Raw genomic sequence first — 24,839 nt, 5'->3', positions numbered from 1 at the left:
TCAACAGCCTGCTTGTTTATAAAACAGTGGCCTAAATCTGTGCTGTGTAATACCAAAAAAAAAAATGTGAAGTACAAAGAGTCACAGTGCACAACAATATCACCTTTTCTGCATTGCAGTTTACAGTTTAATTCAGTTCCAATAAAGCTTACCACAATTGTCGTATCAACGACTACAAAAGAAGCATCTTAAAGAAAAACAGAATTTCTCCCATATTTTTTCTTTTTCACTCTTCCACCAAAAAAAAAAAATCTAAAATCTTCACTTTAAAACATCACTTAATCCTACATGACATACCAATTAGTTTATTCATCATTTTTGTAAAGATCAAGACAGTTCTCACAAAATTCGCCCAACAGGAAAATGTGATTCTTTAATTACAAAAAAAAAAAAGTTGAAAGATGCTTCAACCCTTCTGCAACTCATTGAGGCTATTTAATAATGCAGCAATTTGGATTTCAATTATTTAACAGTGAAGAAAATGAGTTATGTCAATAACACTGTCAACGAGGTCAAGCCCCATAGGAATTCCTATGAATTCCTTTTAAAATCCTGCATAGTTCTGTAAACTACTAAGTCATGATCTTACCCACCACATCGGTGAAGCATGGAGCTTATTTTAAACTACTGCATACTGACAGCCTAATTCTGTTTTCACAAAGGTGAACTGGGTCTCTAGAAAGGCATAGAGCTGTCTCGTATTATGAGAAGTGTCCATCTGGCAAACCAATTCTCCTGAAGAAATGTGTTGCAGAAGTAAACATGCAAGGTTTGAACTGAATTTAACTTAGAAAAATAAAAACCAAGACTTCCACTCTTCTAAAATTCCCACTTGACACTAAAGATGGATGTTAATTATCTTTTCTTTTTCTAAGAAGATACATTTCTACTTAGATTTAATATATACAGTGGCAAGTATACTACAACTTATGAATAGAAGTAATACTATTGCCCATGTTCAGTTCCTTCGAACACATTCAAGCCTCTGGAAAGCATGCAATTTCTAAGGATGGTAACATGAGAATTCATCTACTTTGCTCAAATATTGATGATCAATGCCTTAGAGAAGCTTACAGTTAGCAGTGATTGTCTGTTCATTAATTCTCATTTTTTTCTTCATTCTTTTCACAGCAGTTAGCTTTTTTTCTCCTATTTCAGTGAATGTCCTGACAATTTTTTAACTAAAGTAGCAGAGATTTATAATAAAGATTTATAACAAAGTCTTCACTATAGAGCTGTATCAGGGTAGTGCACAGAGTAAACACTAGGGGATACTGGTATGTGTCCACCGACGTTAAGGAAGTTGCATCAATTTGTTAGGAAAGCGTCACAATCCTACAATATTGGTGAAACTTGTGATCATTAGTACACAAATACTAAATTCATCTTCTTAGCTCCAATTTTGAACAATCATTAATGGACATGCTCATTCAAACCATTCGAATGAAACTAGAACTTGCCTTTAATAAATTTAGTGTAAAAATAGTTTTTGAGATCTCTGAGGTTCGTATTCCCTCCCTTCAGCTTAGGTACCTGAGAAGTACAAGTTGGCAGCCTTCTTGCTCAAAGCTACATACAAAATCAATGGAGAAAAATAGGAACCACCAAAAAATGAATCACATGAACTACACGATTGAGTCGCTAAGCCCTTTCCGTTGATTCCAGTTTGGTATAACTTGTAATATGGGGTAAAAAACACCATCTATGCCCTTACTTGTTTCTCTTTTTGACCACATCCAGCCCAAATAAAAACTTCAAAAAACAACAAATACATAACAATAGCAATTACTTCCATTTCTCCATTTCTCCAGTTCCAGATTTATGTATAGTTACTCCATACACAATTCACTTCACTGTGGGTCATTTGCTGAAACATCATAAAACCCTGACATGTCTAAGCACGGTCCTCTACTCCAGGAGGTAAAGGAATGAATCTCTCAGATGGCAGCAGTAACAGGCTGTTATCCCATTACTATAAAAGGAAAAATATATTAGCTATATTAGGTGCATGTGCCATTACTGGGATGGTATTCTCACTTAAGAAGAAATAAAATAAAGTGTCCTGCTACACAAAATGGATTCCATGATAAATTAAACATGAAGATTATAAAGTCAAGAACTGAAAAGTTAGGAATGTCAGAACTATAGCTGGAATGTAATGGCAAACAACGTGATCCTGTCTCTTCCTGGCAAATCTGTGCAGCAGACAGAAAATAAAGGCAATAGGCTTCTAGGTCTTTCTGAGCTCTTTTAAAAATAACAGGACAACACTTCTTCTTCCTTTGTGTTTATCTCATTCAGTGTCCACCCTATGCAGTAATGACCCAGAGGTCCTGAGGAATACATGCTTTCTGATTGCATGGTTAAAAAATGCAGCCTAGTACATATACATTAGAGAGTGGGAAGGAATGAAAGTGCAGAAACTATCCTTTGGGACCCTGATAATGAAAGCACTTGCAAGGGATTTGTCATTGTTTCCCACTGAGGGGAGGATGGCTGCAAATCTCTGAAAATTAGCATATCTAAATGTCTGTTCGTGCTTCATTTTTATTAATCAAAATGAGAACAGTATTTTCCTCTTTTATCTCTGCAGATGTACCCTCTGGATTCAATTAGTAAAAGAGAGGTCTGATTAGCCTTGTATATTATTAAGGATCATACCCATACTATCTATTATAAAAGAATGCATAACACTGTGTTCCAAATCAGATGTCCTGATCACTTGTTGTCAAAAAACAGGACCAGCTGATAGAACTGTCCTGTCAGGTACGAAATCTTCTGAAGATGTGATGGGAAACAGGCTGGGGAACTTGTCCCAGTCCTGGGACTAGAAACTAAAGGAAAGAAAGACATTTTTTCTTTTCTTTTCTCCTGAGCTTTTCACTTTATTTACAGAAGTTATAGCTATTTTCTTTATATATATATACATACATATATATACATATACATATATATAAAATCATGAATGTAACTGAAGCAAACTGATTCAAGGAACTGAAAAATATATCATTACTATTTCTTAAGACCCCAGGTTAGCCAAACCATCTACGCCTAGCTTCTGATAAGGCACTTCTGTCCCTGAGTTTTGGAGAAGGAGCAGAGCAGTTCTCTCCTGGAGGTCCCAGGACATTTCATTTAATCTTCAGCCTCCCATTCTGGATCCCAGTCACATATTCAGTTTCTCTCCCTGTGTGGCCATAGCGAAAGCACGCAGAAGCAAACCCATGGGGAAGAAACAGAGAAGAAGAGGAACTGCGAGAGAGCCTGCCTGGACATATTGAATAATGCTCCAAATTCATTAAGCACTAGAAGAAGATTGAACATCCCCAGTGTTATTGTTTTATCCTTCTTTCCAAATCATAACTTAATGTTTTTATCCTCTATGAACTATTGCACTACACAGAATAACTTAATGGTAAAGTATTTTAAAAACATTAAAGTGAACATATAATAATAATAATGTAAATGGACTGACATATGTTTATGATTATTGTTACAAATGCCTTTTAGAGAGGCCATATAGAATCCTTGAAATTTCTGTTCTTTAACTGTGGCCCAAAATTCAGGGTTCTGTTAAGTACACTCGCTTGAATCTTTTTGAGTTTCCATGTGAAGAAAGTATAGTCTTTCAAAACAGACTGAGTCTGGCCATAACACCGCAGGATCAGAGACATACTTCTGCCACAAGGGAAAGCACTTCAAACATCAGGGTGCCAGTCTGTCAACACATATCACTCAGTGGGTTATCCTATCTCTCAAGCAGATTCTCCATCCAAACTTATACTTCATCACAGTCCTGACCTTGCCAGATAAGGCCCCTTCAGCCGAGTTCAAGGCAGTATTGTGTAAGACGTGAACAGTTTATTCACTGCTTCTCATTATCATCTCAGAGTTTTGTTCACTGTAAGCCAAAATGATTTACTCTGCAGTTGTTGGGGTGTTCGTGGAGGAGAATGGGCTGAAGAAAAGTCCAACCAAGAAAGTGTTACACTGAAAAGGGCTCAAAAAACCCCACCAGCTCATGAGCAAATGATTACTTCTGAGCCTGTTTGGTGTGCAGAGTCCAAAAATGGGATGGAAACCATGACATCCAGGCCATATTGTGCTCCAGCTAATAAAGTGCTTCAGATCAAGAAAAACAGGCAAGGCTGCATCATTCTGGGCTGCGTCATATGGACGTTTTTTTTCCCTCTCTTAAATATTCCATTTGCTGTTCATGCCAAGACAAGGGAAGAAATACTTTTAGCCTTAGGGGTCTGACATAAGCCTGCAAGTAAAATAGCCAGGGCTGAAGTGAAAAAGGTTTTACAGTTTTTAAGTAGCTACCCTTTGTTCCTTCCTTAATGGTACAGTTATAGTCAGGGATCTCACTCTAAGCTCTAAACAAACAGTCAAGTCCAGATTCAGCTGCCTTTATTTGCACTGAAATCTATGGAGACCATGGCTAAATGTTCTACAAATACAGCGTAAGTGTCAATACCTTCCCTGATGAGCTTATATCTAAAAAGACAAAACAAACAAAAGGTGGGAGGAGGAGAGGCATGTGTAATTATTGGAATGTGGTACAGTCACCCCCAATCCAGCTCTGACTTGAGTTTCTAGATCCCTAAGAATAAGTCTATATCAATTACTAAAACATGCCAGACACTATTTGCAGGTCCTGAGACAGAGCAGCCTGGCACAGCTTATGTCCACACAGCTAAATTCTTTCCCTTCAAAAAAGATTGACCTCATCCATATTGTCTTCTGGGAACCCTCTATAACCCCACAACTTCTGCTAGGGCACTTCTTGGGAAAGTACCAGCTGATAAGTGCCAAAAAAAGGCCAGCGAACGTATTAGCAAACATTATGGGCTATGGCAGTCCAATACTGTGCCTTGGCCTCATTTAACTTACTAATACAGATGTAACCCATCTGTCTCTCATGTGGTCTGCCTTAGAGTCCCTGCTCCCATGAGGAAAACACGCCCTTAAAGTGATTAGTGGAACAAGATAGCTAGTCAGAAAGAAAGCCAGCAAAGGATTGCACCAAGTTTCGGCACTTAAAAAATACTGTATTTTGTTGTGTAGTTTCAGTGGAAAGAATGGGATGGCCTGAAACCCTGAAAAAAAATCCTCAGTGTGAATTCAGATACCAGAATCAGGCCAACGTGACCATCAGTTAGAAATGAAAAATAAAATGGGTTGGTAAGTTTTGTTAGGGAATGAAAAATAAAATGTGTTGGTAGGTTTTGTTAGGGAGTAGATAGCTAAATTATAAGTGAAATCTTTGATATTTGACAAATCCTCAAATAACAGCAAACAGCTGATATCCACCACAATGCTTACAAGTGTCCTACAAAATCCTGCTCGCAGCATATGCTTTTAGAACAGAACTTCACCTACTTCTCCACAGACATCCTTTGTTCAGCTTCCATGAGATATGGACCCCAAAAAAGGAACAGTGGAGACAAAAGCAATACGGGCAGCACTGTGACTTCGGTCTAACACTTGGAGGGGCACTGCTGACCTCCGGTACTTGTCATGGCCTTCATGCCACATGTCACCACCTCTTCCCTTCTGCCAGAAGATCTGCTTATGGTGTCACCCTCTGTTTCAGTCAACATTGGCTGGATTAATTTAAGAAGCTTAAGTACAATGCTGCTACACTTGCTGGAAACAGATCTGCAGGACAGAAGGATCACAATGACCAAATGTGAGTGGAAATGGGCATTAACCTTTTCAGCTGTTAGAGCTACACAGAAGGATAGGCGATGAATCCCTTGCTCTCTTCAACCATGTGCTCAGGAGAAGGGATTAACACTGACCATACTTATTGCTAGTATCCTCTTTTCATGTCCAAAAGATGCAATGCCTAATTTTTTTTAATCGAATTCATGAGAAGGAAAAACTAAAACAAATAACAGCATGGATCTTCAAGGAAAGTTTCAGGAAATATTTTATGGCAAAGCACAGTCCTTCTGCCATCCAGCTGTTTGTTTTGTTTCAACAATTCATGAGCGGGCAGCTTCTGCAGCTTCTTTTCTTTTTCCCATTCCAAAAGCCTTGGGGATATTTCTTTTCAATTTTGAGCCCACTCTTCTGCTGGGAATTCTTTTCCCAAAGTGTGAGTGAGATATGAATGGAGATCATACTACTGCTTATCTCTTCTCTTGCTGCTCTGTGTTATTTGCCTACCTCTTCTTGAGAACACAGAAAGAAACCTTTTCTTTTTATGGATTTATTTGCAGCTGTGGAAACTAGGGACTCTGTCTCCCTACATCCATTTATAAATTCTTCTGTAGAACTGAACTAATGTGTCTAGCATAGAGAAGGTCTGGAATCAGGAGCTACCAATTCGTCTGATGTAGAAAGCCTGATTGCCATAGTACTCAGCACTCACACCTCTAGGGCTGCTGGACCTCCTAAAAGCTAACAAAAATAGAATCAACACAGCACTCCAAACACTTGCTGGAGAGTCTGGTATCTCTTATTTACATGTTAAAATGCCGAAAAGTGTTTTCCTTTGTTGCTGGGTTCTCGCCTCCCCAGCCTTTGGCAGAGTTTCTCCCGAGTGATGCACAACGATGCAGTGCCCCAGAGAAGCCTCCCTCTCCTTGTTCCAATACAGATAAAAGGACAGCAGGAAAATGGTACCATGAAGCTGGAGAGAAACTATAAAAAGCTAACATAGGTGCTACAGAAAGCAGAAAAATAGGGAGGTTTCCCTCCAGTTTCCTGTATGTGTGCATTCATTTTGTAGATACAGTTATGGATTTAACAAGCCATATCCAACTCTTTGAAGTCAAGGGAACCACTGCAGTCTCTTTTATCAGATTCTCTTTGCTTTACTCATTAATGGCATTTGTGATGTGACATAAAAGCACCCAGCAAGCTGTTATACTCTCTGCAACAAACAACTAGCCAGATGCTCAACAGCCATGGCAGTGATCTTCCTAAATCAGACCCTATGTGGTTTTCCTATACTAAAATACCATATGCTCCTGCAGCACTGTCAGTGATCAACAGGAAATATCAGCTCCTGCAGCCACTAGCCAGCAATATGGAAACCTGTCCCAGTTCAGCAGCAGAGTGGAGACACTAACTGTGCTCCAAGCTGCAACAGCGTGTTTCTCCAAAGATGCAGGGAGCAGAAAAAAAATCTGCTGCAGAGGTTATTTGGCTGAACCTTCTGGCACTGAAGCAGGCTCCTGTGTTGCCAATTAAGAGGTTCACCTGAGCTCACTGCCTCAGAGCACTACAACCTAAGTGAACAGTAAATATTTTCGACTATGTTTTGCTGTCAGAGATGCTGCTTTCCAAGCTCATGTTGCCATCAATACCGCAATGTATTCCTAGTGGGGAAATGCAGTTGAGAGGAATTAAAGGAATACTGTGATTCTAAAGCTAAGATTCCACCATCCTAAATTTAGTCATCTAAAAACTTGGTGTCAGTTTATTTAGTTTCCACTTATAGTCATTAGAGAGAGAAAGGCACTTCAGGGTCTGATTCACTCCAGCAACTTTAGATTCTTGGATGGGAGTCTGTTCCGAGGTATCACCCTCCCTACTGATTAGACAGAGGATCTATGTGACCAGCTGAGGTTGGATATTCAGAGTTCTTCCCTTGTAACGCTCTATCAAGGTTCCCAAATGGACACAAAGCTCTAACAGCTGGAGTCCCTGCTCCAGTACGAATGTACCAGTACAGGCTGGGGGCTGACCTGCCAGAAAGCAGCTCTGTGGAGAAGGACCTGGGGGTCCTGGTGGACGAGAAGTTGTCAAGGAGCCAGAAATGTGCCCTTGTGGCTAAGAAGGCCAATGGTATCCTGGGTTGCATTAGGAAGAACATTGCCAACAGGTTGAGGGAGGTGATCCTCCCCCTCTACTCAACGCCGAGTGAGGACAGTACTTCATTCCTGTGGTAAATCTGTTTTCTAATATACTTCATGGCTTTTTCAGGAGAGCTTTAACTCATGCTCTTTGGACATAGCATATAGCCTAGTGGGGCTCTGAGCCCAGATGAGCTTTACAGCAACGGCTGCAATACAAATGATAATAACATCTATTTCTGTTATGCATTGCCCTTACACACCTCAAAAGCTGTCTGTATCACTGAGATAAATTGTTTTGCTTGATTTGATTCTATCTGATGCAGCATGAACAATCTATGCTGTCTCAGGAGCGAGGAAGCTGCTTCAAACCCCTGGGCAAGAGCTGCGAAGACATAGAAAACACAAATGAAGTGTGGACTGATTGCTTCATTTAAAAAATGTTGTGTGTGGGGTTTTTTTTTTTTTTTTTTTTTTTTTTTTGCTATTAGTCTTGGAAAACCTCCAAAATAAACTTGATAAAGTCCTGAGCATCACAAAAGATACATTCTTCCCCATACCTGTAAATTATCTTTGGCAGACTTCCCAATGTTAGTAATTATAGGCTTCCCCCAAGTCCCCCACACATAGCACAGAGATATAAGGCTTTGAGTGTGCTGTCTTCTGTTTTTCACCTGGAAATCTACAGCAAGTTATTACATGAACCACACATTAGAAGACAGTAGAGCAATTCAATACCAAAAGACTGTTTAGGTCTCTGTATGGTTTGCCTGATGGATGTTACATTGCTGATCTGTTTTTATGTATTATTTATGCTGGTATAGTGCCTAGAGGCCCCAGTCAGGGGCAGGACCCTATAGCGCTACACACACCACAAAGAGGGATGAGAGAGGCTCACCTCCCAGCAGTTAATAATTTAAGTATTTAATGAATGACACCAGATGGATAAAACAGTCAGAGGGAGCAGGAGGTGCGAGAGTTATGAACAGGATAAGTAATAGGCAGAGCACAGCAGCTCTTCAGCTATATATAGGCAGCCTTGTGTCTCTGTCGCTGTTGTCTGCATTCTCTCTGCTCTCCGTATTGTGTTTTACAGCCACCTGCTGTGATGTGTGGATGAACAGGGCTTTACCCTGTGAATGCTTATGCATAGAGTTGTCCTCCTTGCGTCTGAAGCACTGGGCACTTGGAAGTGCCTTTCACTGCCCGCATTAGGCATCTAGGTGAGATTCATAAGCCAGAAGAAAGAGGTAGGTACCTACAGAGGGTGACTCAGAGCCCCTGAAGTAGGTTCTTATGATGTGAATGCACAGGGTTGGAGTCGCAGGAAGGGTTAGGGCTCCTGAGTGTTTAGAGAGCGCAGGAATAAGCTGGTCTCGATGGAAATCATATAATCTCCACCTATATTCCCCTCATGTGCTAACTATCAGGCTTTAAGTGCCTCAGCCATGTTCCTTCAGCAGCAGGAACAGCCTCGAGTACTAACAGCACGCGGTAACGTGATGCCTAGTGTGCATCTAGGCTCTCTGGGGAACCAAAGATCGGCATACCTCCTATCCAACTCACTGGCTGAGTCTTGCTGAGATTGAAGACAGCTAGAGACATTTGTGGTGGGCTCCTAAGTTCATAGCCTTGCAATCCAAAGACTCCTCTTGAATGTGAGAGCTCGTATTTCACGTCCTTCCTTTATTTGAGAGGACAGGAGTCGGGAGTGCTCCACACCTGGCAAAGGCCGCTGCAGCTTTTAGATCCCTTCTGTGAACTCTAAATCATCCTCTAAACTTAGGACAACTCACCTCTGATTTCTTGATGATGCAGGGCCTAAAACAATAAGTCTGCAAGGTCAGTAAAAAGCAGTAAAATCAAATTCCTGAAAAAATATTTTGCTGTTCTGAATTCAGCATACTTTGGCATTCTTTATCATAAGTTTAATCTGATATCATAAGTATCCACAGGCTCTCTGTCACCAGATCCCTGTCGCTGAAGGGCCTGGTTGCTCACTTGTCAGTGCTTTTTCACTAGTAGTTGAGCTAGCAGGTAGGGGCCTGAATAGCAAAGGGACTTACTTTCTCCTTCCCTTCCCTGCAGAGCCAGTGAAGTAGGCAAGTGACAAGCAGTTGTGAGGAAAATGAGAGTCCAGCTGTGTGAAGATGAACTCTGTCAAGGCTGGAGGTGGGATCTTCCAAAACAGGGACAAAGCATGAAAGCAAGCATTTTCTTTGAAGAGTGGAAACCAAAAAGAGCAAACTAGTCACAAAAAGAGTTTGCTGTCCCACAGGGTAACGAATGTAATAATATGAGGGAGGACTCTATTGCTGAGTCTCGCCTACAGAAGGGTAAACCAATTAAGCTCATCTTTCTTTGAAATGCAAACTTGTGCAATTGCATGGGTTAGCAGGGGCCTCAGATGGGTCATCTCAGCCTCCCTCACGAGTCCTTATTGCTCGACCTTCCCTCAGAGCCTCACCATCCTACAGCTGCTTTGCACATGAACCTCCGGCAGCTCTGATGGAAGTTCCCAGCACTTTTGTAGTCTCTCCACTGTATAATTTTCATTTTCCTACTCTTTTCTTTTCTTTTTTTTAACTCACAGTGCCCATAATTGTAATTTCTGTGAGGGTCAGTCATGGTTAAGTAGGTAGCTAGGACCTAAAGGTAACAGACTGTTCCAGATAGCATGAGGCCATATTATTAAAGAAAAGATATTAGAAATAGACTTCTGGAAGAGCTCAGCTCACACTGAATTGCTAAGGCCTAGATTTCCAAATATAGTATTATGCTACTTGGAACATGTAGGCCTTAATAGATAATTTCTTACTAGTACTTGCACTGTGCAATTTTGTTGGGATGTTGTTAGTCCACACAAAAGGTCTGTGTCACAGAATTTGGAGGAATGGGAGCTCCATCATGTTACTAACTTTTCCACAAAGGACTTCCTGAACTTCTAATAAGATATAACAGGAAGAAAACACAAGTTCTTTGAGGTGATTTCTGTAATTTTTTGAGAGAACATTTCAGAAAACACTCTCACTAAAAGCTTTCCCTCTCCTTAAAATCAGGCTGAGTTGATTGTATTTCATCCTTAAGACAGCATTTATTTTGCCTACCTTTAGCCACCTAAAACACAGGCATTGCCCTGGCTTCCTCCAGAGAGGATGGAGACAGGCACTGCTGGGGTGAATTCATCCCCTGCCTTAGATAACTATCTCCAAGTGGGATGCACTGCCCTTAAGAACACCTTATCTCTCTGTACTGAATATAGGAAGAGCTTAGCTGACCAGCTTACACTACAGATAAGTGAAATAAATCCTATCTATCTCGATTACATTTTCTTTTTAATCTATTCAGTATACTTCCATGGCTCCCATTATCACAAATTCTGAATGCCCATATCTTCTGAATCCATCATTGTCATGACCCTATATATAGGGTAGTTTTACACCCATTTACGGACATAGAGCCGAGGCAGGCAGATGCCAAGATTCAGACCTGCAAAGACATTTAGCAAGTTAATTGTCTAAATTAGGTGGTTTGCAATCTTGGCTGACTAACAACTAATGACATAGACAAAGAAGTAGCAGTTGGGTGCCCTTAGAAATTTGCTAGGATCTAAACATAAATGATTTGCCCAGGGACATAAATCATGGACTTAACATGAAGTCTCCTGAGCTGACAGCCTAACTTTAACATTAGGAAAATCCTCTGCTGTTTTTTGGAATTAAATTTTTGAAGTATTTACAGTCATGTTTTCTTCTTTGTTAAACTCAGACAAGGTATGAACACTCAAATCCTTTAATTTTTCTTCATAAATCTAATCTGACTCAAATCCTCCCTTCTCAGTTTATTGCTTTTCTCCAAGCTCTCCTCAGATGTTAACTTACTGGTTAGTAAAATGAGGCCATAATCTCAGGCTGGATTTTTAGGTGTTGCTGTGATACAAATAAACACATGAACATCAACATAGGGGTTGATGTTCAGTGAAATTACTATATTCGCTCCAGTGAGTGCAGAGCCCTGATTTGTAGCATTTGGGCTCTCTGCACCTCAGTAGAGTGCACAGACAGTTTGTTGCACTTGTAGAAATAACTGACCAAGACCTTAAAATTGAAATACTTAAGGCTTCTCAACAGGAGAGAGTCAGGGCACAGTAAGTGAAGGAGCGGATTAGCAGCATACCGACTACCCTGAGTCACTTCCCATAAAAGTGTACATTAGAAGCCTTTTAATTAGAGAAGCAGCTTACTTCACTTTGAAAGCAGACATAGTATGTATAGCCTGAGACTGGTCATGCAGAGAGTGAGTGTGAAGACACTGCTCTGTGCACTTAGCAGCATGCTGACTTCTGCATGTAGACAAACCTTATCAGACCAGAGCAGGCTTCAGTATTAGGTGATATCTATTTCTTAGAATAATCTTGGGGAAAACTGCTGAACACTAAGCATGTCTTCATTCACTTCACTGGGACTTCTACCTGGGCATCCCAACACAAAATGGGGTGCAATTAATGTAAAGTAAGGTGAGTTGATTTATAAATTAGGTTCTATTCATCTGATTTAGTTTTTTTTGTTTGTTTGTTTTTTTGGTTGGTTGGTTCTTTTTTTTATGCTTTCAGCATGGTGGAACAGAAAAGAAAGTTTCCACAGGAAGGCAGGTGACAGACTCACACTATCCAAACAAATTACAAGATTAAAATATTATTTCTAATGCTACACAAGTGTAATTGTCCTTTTTCAGGCCAGCAGCCCTGATCTCTAAACCACCCTATATGGCTTTTGAATTGTTAAAGCCCATCCACATTTGTTTCCAGAAACTTTAAGCACAGAATACTGGCAGCTTGAGGGAAACATACAGGCAAAGTAACATGCACCTTTCGGCCAGATGTTTAAATAATTGTGAAAGGTTTTTCACACTGCAGATTAATAGAGGGACATTTGGTCAGCTCCTATATTAAACAGACCACAGAACTTACCTGGTTACCCTTATACTGAATCCAGTAACTCGTCTGTAGACTAGTGCGTATTTTCCAGATAAGACTCACTATCTGAGGACACCAAGGAATGGAGATTCTGCTACTCCCTTAATAAAAATGACTTGTCCATGTTTTCCAACATCTTTTCCATCAAATTGTGTTACCTATCATCTGATACTGGAAAAAAATAAATAAATAAACCTCCCACACAGAAATGAGAAAGTTTTTTGCCAGACAATCCAGCTTCAGAGCAAGGAAACATGGCTGTTCCATATCAGGGTTTCCAAGCTACATTTTGTGAACCACAACTGGAACACACTACTTCAAAGCTGTATACAGATCAGAAAATCCTACCTGTCACCATCTCTCTATAGGGAGTGAAGAATAAGTACTTACACTGGAAACTGCTGAAAACTCAAATGCTTTTTTGGTACTTTCTCTCAGCCTAATAGAAAAGCAGGAGCTGGAAATGACACCAGAAGGAAGGGTAGTGGCGGTGGTGGGGAATCACCACCCTGAGACCACATCCTCAACTTGAGCATGTCTGGGAAATAAAGAGCAGTTGTTGCTTTCACAGCATTTGAAACTGAGATTTGACCCCATCAGGTGGGTCTAATTAAACTAGCTCTATTTGATCAGAAAAAGCTACCTATGTCTAGGAGAAAACACTGGAGACACTGACTGAGGATCCTGGTCTGTCTGAACATAACGTCTTGCAGGACCCTGTAGAACTCTATGCTACAGAGAACAACCTTTGTTTCCACAGATGTCACTCACGAGTTTCTCCATCCACTGCCAGCACCATTTCAACTTTTCTAAGCACTTGGGCTCACACCTTTCCTCCTGCGTGGCTGAAGGATGAATGAAGAGAGACAGCACATGTTAAAAGGGCCATGCCTTCCAAGCATGGAAGTGCTATTTTGTTGAGAAAAGAATGAAAACAAATAGACAATAGGGATAATACAGCGCCTATTGCGAGACCTTGTGAGATTCCCCCAAGGGCATCTCAAAGGACCATGGTATTCTCTGCTGATGCTTGCACCAAAGATAGCAATGCTACTTCTGCTCAAAGTCACTGTGTCCCAGTTATTCTAGCCTTACACATAGTGTCACTTATATGGATGAGCACAACGCTTTATAAACAGTGTGATACTTTTATCTTGGAGGTGTTAGATCCCACTCTCCTTTGTGTCATGTGAATTCCTGAACAGAAAACGATCATAATGAACCCAAACGCATTCCAAAATGCTCTTCTCATATCACGTTAATGGTATTTACCTTGCTTGCAGGGAAGAAGAGGGCAAAAGGGAGAAAATGGGATTATTTTTTTTCTCCTGCCACTCATTAAGGCAGATATTGTTAAAACAGTGATAATCTAAGATAAAAATATAGGTACACCCTGCTCTGTGCTAAGAAAATTACTATCCATATTCCAGCCCAGATCAACCATAGTAGAGATGTACCAGTGAGATGAGTGCTGTAAATGCTGTCACAAAGAAAGGCTTTTTTTAACCATTGTCATGAAAATCTGACACTAGAACCAAAACTGCCTATTTCTGAGTTGTCTCCCTTTTAACAGCTTAACACCACACATGCAAGATCACTTCTGAGTGCGGCACTCTTGGGGAGTGGAGCTCTCCCTTCGTGTCTGGACTATCACCAGGATTTAAGAGCATGCAGCATAGCTGTGCCTAGAGTTTTTACTAGGGCACTGAAAGAGAGGTAAATTGTAACAGCAGAAGGAGACAGAATTTAAGAGGGGGAGAAGAAGGTGAGGCTGTGGCTTGAAACTATCTGGAGAAATGCTGCAGCAAAAACATGAGGGTGAGTAAATTCATCTAGCAGAGGTAAGTCCTGGTGCCACGGGAGGACACGCTGGCAGTCACCACGGGCTCAGCACAGTGGAAGGGCCAGAGATAAACCAAGAACATACCAAGAATATGACAACTTTGGTCTGCTCCCCCCCCTTTTTTTTCCCCCCTTCCCTCTGTGAAACCAGAAATTTGGGACTGAGAGCAATAACCCCCCTGCACTGTTCACTGCTGCCACTTCCAGCTTTTCTCTCAGGCTGTGAAAAGGTACAGAAACTGGTATTTGAGCTTTCAGCACTTTTTTGTGCCTAAGTATTTATCCTTCATCCTTACACATCTCTGCACAACAACAAATTCAAAAAAAAAAAAAAGAAAAAAAAAAAAAACAGAGAGAGAGAGAAAGAGAGAGAGAGAAAAAAAAAAAAGGCTGCCATCACTGTGGGAGCCAAAGCACAGTAATTTCTCTATATACCCAGTACCATCACATTTGATTTTAAGAACCATCAAGGAAATTGGTCTCTGGTTTTCATACTAGTGCTTGTGCTGCCATTTAGGAAAGTAATGGTCTGCAGCAAATACACAGGAGCTTCAGGCTTGTGAGCACAGCACAATATTGATCTGTACTTGAAAGTATAAATCTCTTTGAAAATTCTTACCTCCCCCCCCCCCCCCCAAGGAATACCTTAATAACAGAGGTCTATCATTTCCCTCCTCACATATTTTGTGAGTGAGTTTAAGCAATCTTCAGCCTGCACAGTCTATAGTGATTTTTATCTGAAGGTGGAAAGTCTTCCCATAAGAAAACTAACCTAATTTCACCGAAAAGTGTTCACACAGCCTGGGTATCATACTGGGAAAGACAGTTCTCTACTCTAGATTTGTTTTTACCATTTTCTAGCTGAGGCAGCTTTATGACATATATTATGTCTGCTTTTTGTATATGTCACTAGAGACTATAACCACAAAGTCATAACTCCAGAATAAATCTATACGCTGCAAACAATATTACCCAGGACACTCATCTTATAAAGATAGGCAGCAAGGAACAGCAGATGTAAACGCACCCTTTCTTCTAGAAGGAGGGCCTAATAGACCCTTAAACCTGGACAATGTTAGTAACTCACTTGGATGAATCAATTCTCTCATTTTTTCCTCAATTAGCTGGGACCAGCCATCCAAATATCACTCCCAGTCATCTTTGCCTTAAAGCCTTTAAAACTTTGAGTTCAATTTAAAAAATAATAAATTGAGTCTTAAAATAAACACCTTGGATTTCTTCAGGTCTGAGAAAACCTCAGTTCTGACAGCATTATATACTGTATAAGACACCAGATAAACAGACCACAATGATTCAGTCAGTAGTTATGTAAAACATCCTTGTCTATTAAAATTGTTTTAGCCAAAAGATCAGATTCATAACAGAGATTTATGATCTCAGCTGCATCTTTAGCCAGCCAGGTCCCGACCAACATAAGAAATTGTCGTTTGCTGTTGCCGAGACCTGGTACATAGTCAAAGCTCCTTGACAAAACGTTCCCCTTGGCACACAGGCTCCGGCTCTTGGGTGCACGTACACCAAGGTCGTGGTTACTCAAAGCAGCTCGGTGCTTATGGCATTCAGAAAACAGGCGTGGCTCTGCCCGTCTTCCTTGCAAAGCCCAGGCAAGCAGGCATGCTCAAAGCATGCCCAGTTCTCCCACAAACTGAACCTAGACGAGAATCTCCCAACCTCCTGCATCCAGTAACTCTGAGTTTAGAGCTCTTCCTCAGGAACAGGTTAGGACTGGAGCTCTATTCTAACGATTAATTCAATATTCAGTTCTGTATCAAACAGTAGAAATCAACACCAACACCAAGATATTAACAGGAGCAGGAAGAGAAATCTTGTGGATGCTTTAACCACCGAGCCGTACAGTTGCTTTCTGTTGAGCCACTGGTAATGACCCACTCACAGAAAGGTAGCACTGCAGTGACTGTGAAAGCCAGGCTCCAAAATACTCAACCGCACCAGGACTCAGGCACAGTCTTGCAAATCACAGTTTCAGGTCACCTCAGAGAAAAGCAAGCATGTGCTTAAAATATACATATATATAAAAATAAACACACACACCTACACACAAACATACACACACACATATTTATTTATATATGTGTATATATATGTATGTGTATAGTTTTTTGAAATAAAGAAAGGACTGACCTTACATAGATACCTATCTGCTGGGAGAGCTTGTCACTGAGGATCCCAAATAGCAGCCTTCTGCCATGACTTCTGGCTTTTGGGGATCCCACCTTAATCACCTACCTCACCGAGGCACTGCAACAGCACTTGATGACTAGCTTCTCTTTGCAGCTCTATTCCCCAAAACACTTTCAGTGTACACTTAAAGAGTTGCTGCCTGCTTCTAAAGGCATACGGCAGCACTTAGATCTTAAAAATCACTCCAGTAATTCCAATTAAGCTTCTCTAATTTACACTAATTGAAGATGCAGGTTGTCATATCTTGAATTTTTTGCAACATAGCAATTGTTCTATGCTACCATCATTCCCACCGAGACTGTCCAGCTCCTCAGTGCAGCAGTTTTATCTACAAGCTCTAGCATAAGTTCACCCCTCATCTCCAGAGCACATCACATTAACGGGAAATATTTTGGGGCCTGCACAAAATTAAAAAAAGAAAAAAGAAAAAACAGCCTTCTGTGGATGGTTTTCCTGTAATTAATCTGATCTTTATCAAACCCCTCACCCAAGACTATTTTAAAGGAATCCCACCCAAAAACTGTGTTTTCTTAAGTCATAGCTCTGAACCAAAGTCATGCAGATTTAGAAATCCATGGCAAACAACACTTTACAAAAATTGTGTGTTAAACTTGGGGCTTAGGAAGGGAATGGAGGTAATAAGGATATCTTCTCTTACTAGCTCAGCCTTTTGAGTGAGCTAATAAAAGCCCGGGTTTTTGTTCCTTTGAATTAATCTGTTCCTGCAGCTTAATGACTTGCAGTATTTTACTCTCAGATAGCTCCTTTCACCTGGGTGACAACAGCTGTCTTCACCGTTAATGTGCAGAGATAGGTGCAGATGAGGTAAAAATTGGCATGCCTGTTCCACAGATGAATACATTGAAAAATCTCTTCTCTTTCTTGGTAAGCTTGTGTTTCTGCATAGTATTTCTAACAGATATTTTCTAAGATAAGGAGTTCTGCTCCAGCTGAAACAAAAAGGTTTATAGCCTCTGATTCAAAGTATTACATGGCTCAATGAATCCCAGAATTCCAGATTTTCTCATGTGGAGACTTTCTGCCTCTGGAAAATCCTCTAACTTCCTTATAACATGCCTTCCCAGAATAAAGTAGATTCTTTGGAGCTGCGTCATTCAGAAATTAATCTGCTAACCTAAGGAGGCCACAGGAACCAAAAGTCAGGTTAATTCAATGTAAATAATTTATTGAGGCATTAGGCCAAATTGGATACTTATCTTTCACAATAGGGGATCTCATCATGCCATTAGGATTTCAACTCTGCCCTGATGCTTACATCATTCATCAACCAAAAAACAGGCTAAGACCGCTGTTTATTCTACCAAATAAAACTATTTACTGTTATTTGCTTTCTTGATGCATCCACGTCTCTTAGTCTCACGTGCTTGCTGATTCTTGTCCTACATTATGGTTGTAAATGTCTTCTGTTTGTCTGTTTAATTAGAAACATCACTGGTGCTGTGATGACCTTCGTTACCGACTGGAACCTCCCGATGCTGCTGCAATGTAGGTAATAAATTTGTAACAACTTTTTTTGAATGAGAAAAAAGTCCACTGTTTTGCAACTAATGAATACATAAAACGAAGTGATAAATCACGGTGATCCATATCTCATGTGAGCTTCACGCTAAAACTAAGATTTTAAATAATATGGAAAACTATTTTTTCTAAGTCTGTTTCCTCTCATTTCTATTAAATGAGGAACCTTCACTGATGTCACATATCATCACACTGTAAGTAGGACATAGCATAGTTGCTTTGAAGATTTATTTGTGTTCTTAATAAATATTTTCAGGCACCTGATCAAAGACAATAACAGTCATGGAATGGAATAAAGGATCAATATTTTATATGCAGGTGGAAGACGTCTTTTCAAATTCAGAAATCTTGCAATGGCACAGATTGCGAAGAAGGTCAGAAAAATAGTGGGGGAACCTTACAGTCTAGGCTGAGTCTGTTTGTGCTTCTGGGAGAAAATACATTTGCAACAGCATATTGCCATTTGCCATTGCCTGCTCATTTTATTTACCTTCCCTTAAGTGTAGCTGTTTAGCTCTTTTCATGCCAAAGGATGTTAGGAACACAGTTTTCCTTTATTACACTGCTCTAAAGCCTTTTATACTATAAGCCCTTACAAAACCTCACATTTGTACATTATAAAATTACAGGGAATAAGTTCCATATGAAAAAGTCATCATATTTCTTCATACTGTTTTTTAGCAGGGATTCTGACATTAAGCATGAGAGCAACAGACATTGTTTTAATTCTTCACTGTGGAAGGAAAAAGAAAATCAACTTTTTGCCTTTGGTTGAGAAAGAATTTTTTACATTCTCGGTCTTTGCAGTCTCTCCCTTGCAAAACCAAAAAAGGATTTCAGCCACACAAAAAGAAACCACAATTATATGGATTGTGTCATTGATAAATTCCAAGGGAATATAACAGGCTAGGTAGGCACATACCATTAGATCTAGCTCTTCAAAGTACTAAAATTCTAGCCAAGATTAAGCTGGAATATTTGGCCACAGCAGCCCTCAGAACTGCATTTAACTTTTAAAAGACTTGATCTCACTCTAGATTTAGACTTTAGGAAAGTACCTCTTTCAAGAAAGCATTTTCACAGCAGTCTGTCTTTAAACATGCTCTTCGGTCCCTTGAAGTCACTAAATACAGATAAACTGAGAACAGGCACAAGTCTTTCATTTCATGACAGCCTGCCTTAGCTTTGTATAATTTCTAGTTAATCCTAGGCTTTCCTTTTGGAGTGAATTTAGTCCTGAGTTATGCTGATGCACGATGAGATCAGACTCAGGGCTGCAACGTCTTCAGGATTTTTGGAAGGGGACATTCCAGGGAAATGGGTAATTTTCCTCTTCCCCTCCCCCAAGAAAGAAGGAGAGAAAGGCAGCATATCATTGCAGTTTTCTCAGATGTTATAGATTATTTTAGTCTCTCTTCTTTTGTAGAATGACTGCTTTTTGCAAGGCTCCTGATTCATTGACCAACTAGATTGGAAACAGTTTAATTCTGGATATTTGTTTTGCTTTTAAATTGACCACATCCAAAGGAAAAGCTCACACAACTCTTCTTTCTGTTTACACTAACACAGAGGGAAAGAAACAAATGCACAGATGCACAGAAAGGGTATGTGTTACTGAAAGCTGAGTAAGATCTACAGTGTGCAATTCATGCAGTGCAGAGGGTCCTCACTGGTTAAATGTTTGCATATACATATAAGCTCTAGAGCATGAATTTTCTCTAGCCATATATATCTTGAACCCTTTAGGATTCTCCCTGGAAATGAAGGTTGCAAATAAATGCCTCTAACGTCCTGTGCTTAGTCTGATCAGTGAAGCTGACTATAGGTTAACAAGCAGTTAAAGCTGACTATTAGGTACCAGCAGCACTCTGAACCTTAATCACATTTTCCAGTTATGTTGTAGGAAAGTGCAATGATCTAGTTAAGCTCAGTCTGATGTTCTAGACTTAAACACTGCACCCATCACCCTGACAATCAAACCGAGTCAATGACCCAACCCAGATGGGAATCCAGGTTCTCCTTGCCTTACTGTTATCTGCTCTGCCCATTAGGCTGTACGACTTCCACAAATTATTTTGGAGTTGCTGTGAAAAGAAATTAAGTCCACACGACGCTCAATGCCGCTTCCCAGCTGTAGCGTAAATTGGAATTTTGGAATACAGCACTGCTCTCTGACTCATTCTGGATCCACTCCATGTGATGCTGGATCCCTCCATGCTGGGGAGAGAAGAACATAGGGTCTTTCTCTTTCTTTTTTTTTCTCTTTTTTTAATCAGCCACTGTCAGACAACACGTGGCTGTTCATGTGGTACGTCTCTAGGATGCAAAAAAATAACAATACAGGAGAGGGCCTTTCGGAATACACAAGGATAGAGAGGAGAGGATAAAAGGAGTAAAGATTTATGCAGGGATAGTTTAAGCACTGACTCATTGTCAATGCTAAGTTTATAATAAATACATGAAACTCAGACAGAAATGTGTGTGTGGAGGGGTATTACTGAGGTGCAGCACTACATAAAAGGCAAAAAATAGCACACCCAAGAAGCAAAAATTTGCTTCACTCATAGTTTAAATACAGCCACCACACTTCATATCTCATGGGCATGACTTTACTCTGAGCTTCTCTATTGCTTGTTTGTAGTTGGAGAAAGTCCAAAAAGCAAGCAAAACAAACACATCACACATTCACTGTGTGATTTATTGGTTTAACAACACTTATTGTGCACCTTAAACATTTTCTACGGGTTAGAAAGACAATGGGCCAAATATAGCTCCTGGCTTTCATGCAAACTGCCTTGCCAGGACAAAGTGGTAGGAAAGCCAGCTTAACCAGCATCGAAGGATTCCCTCATGTAGGAAACCTCAAAGCATATAGAGGTGGCTCAGTGGCCAATTCCAGCACAAGAGGTTTCAGCCAAAGAAACGCCGGTATGTGCTGGGAATTCAGCTGATACTCAGCTGAGGAATCAGCCCCTGGGAGCCACAGGTTACTGGTGTGTCTACATTGCAGTGTAGGCACTGAAGAGACACCTGAGATTACAATTTCTGTACAATTTTAACAGCAAAAACAAGAACTAGAGGGAAAAAAACAGAGATTCAAAAAGAATCTAGAAATGTGTCATTATTTTGAAGACTCTAAGCCAACAGCATGCGTACATAGCAATTCGTTGAATGCATTGACCTGCGTATTAAAATATAAAGACTCTGACTTGGTGGATCATTCACAGCTCCACTTGTTCTGTGATAGAGTATGGAAAGGGCATATGAGAATGCATCTCCGTCTAGGACCCGGTGAAAAATAGAGACAGGTTTTGTTGGGAGTGATTCATTCTTTGGATCAGCCTTTTAATACTTTAGTGGTTACAGTGCTGATTTATTTATTATTGCTATTAAATCTCTGAGTAATAATGATGCAGTGTCCTTGAATGTTTAAAGAGTTCTCTCTCAACGAGCAGCATTTGCTTCTATTTAATATTCTAGTTTAATTAAAATATTTTTTCCTAGGGCCCTATTACATTTAATTCAACTGCAGAATCCCAATCAACTTTCAAGGGTGCAGCATAATCTGCATAATGAACTCAGCGATAGCTTCAGAGAAAACATCACCTCTTGGAAAAAACATTGAGAAGCAGGGTGAGAGTGGGGTGTACAGTGTTTGGGAAGCTTTTGATGACAGCAAAACCTAGAACTGGAAAGAAGCAGAAGGAGGTTGGTTCTTGACAGTGAAATCCAAAACAGGTATCACTCTTAAAGGGATCTAACTGTAGGTACCCACCAAGCAAAAGCTGAGAGCAGGAATATGACTCAAAATCATGCCTTTCTGAGATTTATTCACTTACTCAGTACTATTGGAAGGCATTTCCCTTTAGTTGGGTTTATTGTCCTGAGAGCATCTTACAAAGGTAGACATGCCAGGTCTTTCAGCTGAAGTTATTCTTATCTTTTGAGCTGTGGCAGAACATAACGGGGAGGCTGCTACTTCCCTTTCTGGTTAAAGTGTGCCATGGGTAGGGCACTCATACTGGTTGGGGGAAACTTGGGCCCAAAGCTCTTCTGCCTGATTCGGGGCACATATCTCTTCCAACCTCTGTGCTTCACTATTTTATCTAATGCGGAGTCCGCTCTGTTCACCATAGCCTGAGAATCCCTGTTGGACTGATCCAGTGGCAAGAAGAGGGAAAGTAAATTTAGTTCCTGGATCTCCAGCTAGTCGGGATGTCCAAGCCAAGATAAAGTTCAAGTAAAAGTGAAGGCAAGCTACTCAGCCTGATTAAGGCTGAAGTGTTTCTATTTATGAAGCATTGCAGAGCAGAACTTGTTGTGGAAACTTTCAGAAAAAGAGGTATGACACCTGCAGAATTTGGGTATTAGTTTTGGTAGTAGGATTACAAGTATGGATTAAAATACCCAAATTCCATTTTAGAAAGATACTTTGACATCCAGCTGTCATTGATTTAGAAAAGACCTACGCCCCTTCATATCTTGCAGGAGCCAATGAGTAGTTCTTTTCTGGATCAGGCCCATAATGAGCTAAAAAAACCTAACTGAAAGCCAATGTTGCAGAAATGCATCAAATACACTAACGAGGGCTTGAAGAACAGAATAAAAATATTGTTCCATATGGTAAATCATTTACTGAACGTTAACCGTGAAATCCAGTCTCTTTACCTGTTGGCTAGATCTGCAAGTAAGTGGCAAAATGGAAAAGTGACATGATAAAATTGCTGCAGAAGTTCTAGCCTGCAGCTTGGATGAGCAGCTTTGCGCAGCGAGGAGATGCAGGGCTCAGCGGCTGCCTTCTCAGCAGAGTGCTCCCTGGTGCATGGTCAGACCGCTCCATTGATCTCTATTGTTCTTGGACAAGTTTTCCCCGTTCCAATAAAAGCGAAGCATTTTTAAAGGGAACATAGGTGGCTGCTTTGCGATTCTTCATACCCAGTCACCAATTACCTCACGTGCTCTGGAAGGTTTCTTTGCTAAAAGCGGCAACTTTCATTTTGTAATATTCGCAGCGAAAGAAGGAGCTTTAACACCCTCCGTGTTATTGCTCAAAGCAGCGGCTGTCAGTGCGGGAAGACTAATCGTCTCCCTGCGGCCGGCACCCCAGGGCAGCCAGGTGCTCTGCCACCACGAGCGACAGACAGCTTCAACGCGCCCGCGCTGGTGGCAACGCTGGAGGAGCGTGTGGCGAGGAAGGCTTGCTCCCCGCTGGCCGGAGGCGCCACAACTCCAGGACGCAACAGTTTGGCTGGTTTGCGGGGGGCTCGTCGTGCCCTCCCCGTCCCTCCGGTCGCCCTGGGACGGCGGAGAGGCAGGAGCAGCGGGGCCACAGGCTTCTCCCCGCCCGCCCCGCTCCCGGCTCCTCCGCAGCCCCCCGCGCCCCCCGCGCCGCGCCCGCGGCTGCCCCCGGCCCCGCTGCCTGCAGGTGCAGCCGGCCGCGGCCGCAGGGACGGACCGGAGCGCGGGGCCGCCCCGCGGGCTCCCGGCACCTGGCGGCGGCGGGGCGGCGGGGCGGCGGGTGCCGTGCGCGCTCCCCCCGCGGCGGCTGCCCGCGCCCGCGGCGCCGGGGCTGGCGGTTACCTGCTGCGGGTCCGGCGCGGCGGCGCGCTGCGCGGGGAGCCCGGCGCGGCGCTGGGCGCTGGGCGCTGGGCGCTGCCCGGGGCCGGCGGCGGCGGCGGCAGGAGGGGTTTTGCTGGCGCTGCGAGCGAGGCGGGCTCCAGCCGGGCTCGGCGGCGGCCGAGGGTCTCCCTCCTTCTGCGCCGAGTGTCAGACTTTCCCCTGGCTTCCCTGCCTCCATCCCCACCACCCCTTTCCACTCCCTCGCACGCACATGCACAGCCCTCCAGCAAATGGGCTGCCCGGCGCACGGGGGTGTGTGTGTCTCTGCGTGCGTGTCAGCCAGCCCGCCGCACGCCCCCGCCGCCGCTCCCGGCCCCAGCCGCCACCGAGCCGTAGCTCCGCGAGCAGGCACCGTGCACACGCGCTGCGGCCCCCCGGGACCCCGAAGCCGGCCCGCGCCCCGCTCCTGCACCCGCCGGCCGCGCACCCGTGAGGCCGCTCCGCGGCAGCGCACCCGCCGCTACGAGCACCCCGCGCAGGTGCTGCTGCCGGTCCCGGTGCTCGGGGCAGCCGCGGGGTCCCTGGCGGCGCTCCCATGGCACGGTCCTGCCGGGGCTGAGCTGCAGTTCACTGGGTCACAGACTGGGAATGAAAAAAAGGCAAGCTCGCCACACTTTCTGATAAGGAGAAAACAGCCGGGCAGTGGCCCAAGCCTAGAGGTTGGTTAACATTTAAGAGTAACCCATGTGCAAAGCTGTAGCTGCCAGGGATACATCTGCCTTTCCATTTATTTGTTTTGCCCGTGGAATGTGCTACATCGGTGGTTCTCCAACTTTTTCATTCTGCAGACCACTTCCTAAGGGAGAATTCCTCTCCTGGACCAACCCCCT

General features: G+C 42.2%; 1 protein-coding gene across 1 annotated transcript in view; it reads right to left on the bottom strand.

Annotated features, from left to right (window-relative positions):
• SEMA3D (semaphorin 3D) overlaps positions 1 to 24,347 on the bottom strand; it is a 148,837-nt gene extending 124,490 nt beyond the window's left edge. The window contains exon 1 of the mRNA XM_064504907.1: positions 23,971 to 24,347. The gene's annotated coding sequence lies outside the window, so the exon portion shown is untranslated. The remainder of the gene's footprint in view (positions 1 to 23,970) is intronic.
• Between the last annotated feature and the right edge of the window lie 492 nt (positions 24,348 to 24,839).

Source organism: Dromaius novaehollandiae, chromosome 1 (genome assembly GCF_036370855.1).
Source record: "Dromaius novaehollandiae isolate bDroNov1 chromosome 1, bDroNov1.hap1, whole genome shotgun sequence".
Taxonomy (NCBI): Eukaryota; Metazoa; Chordata; class Aves; order Casuariiformes; family Dromaiidae; genus Dromaius; species Dromaius novaehollandiae.
The sequence above is the reverse complement of the archived record's forward strand: the minus strand, read 5'-3'. Positions and strand labels throughout refer to the sequence as shown.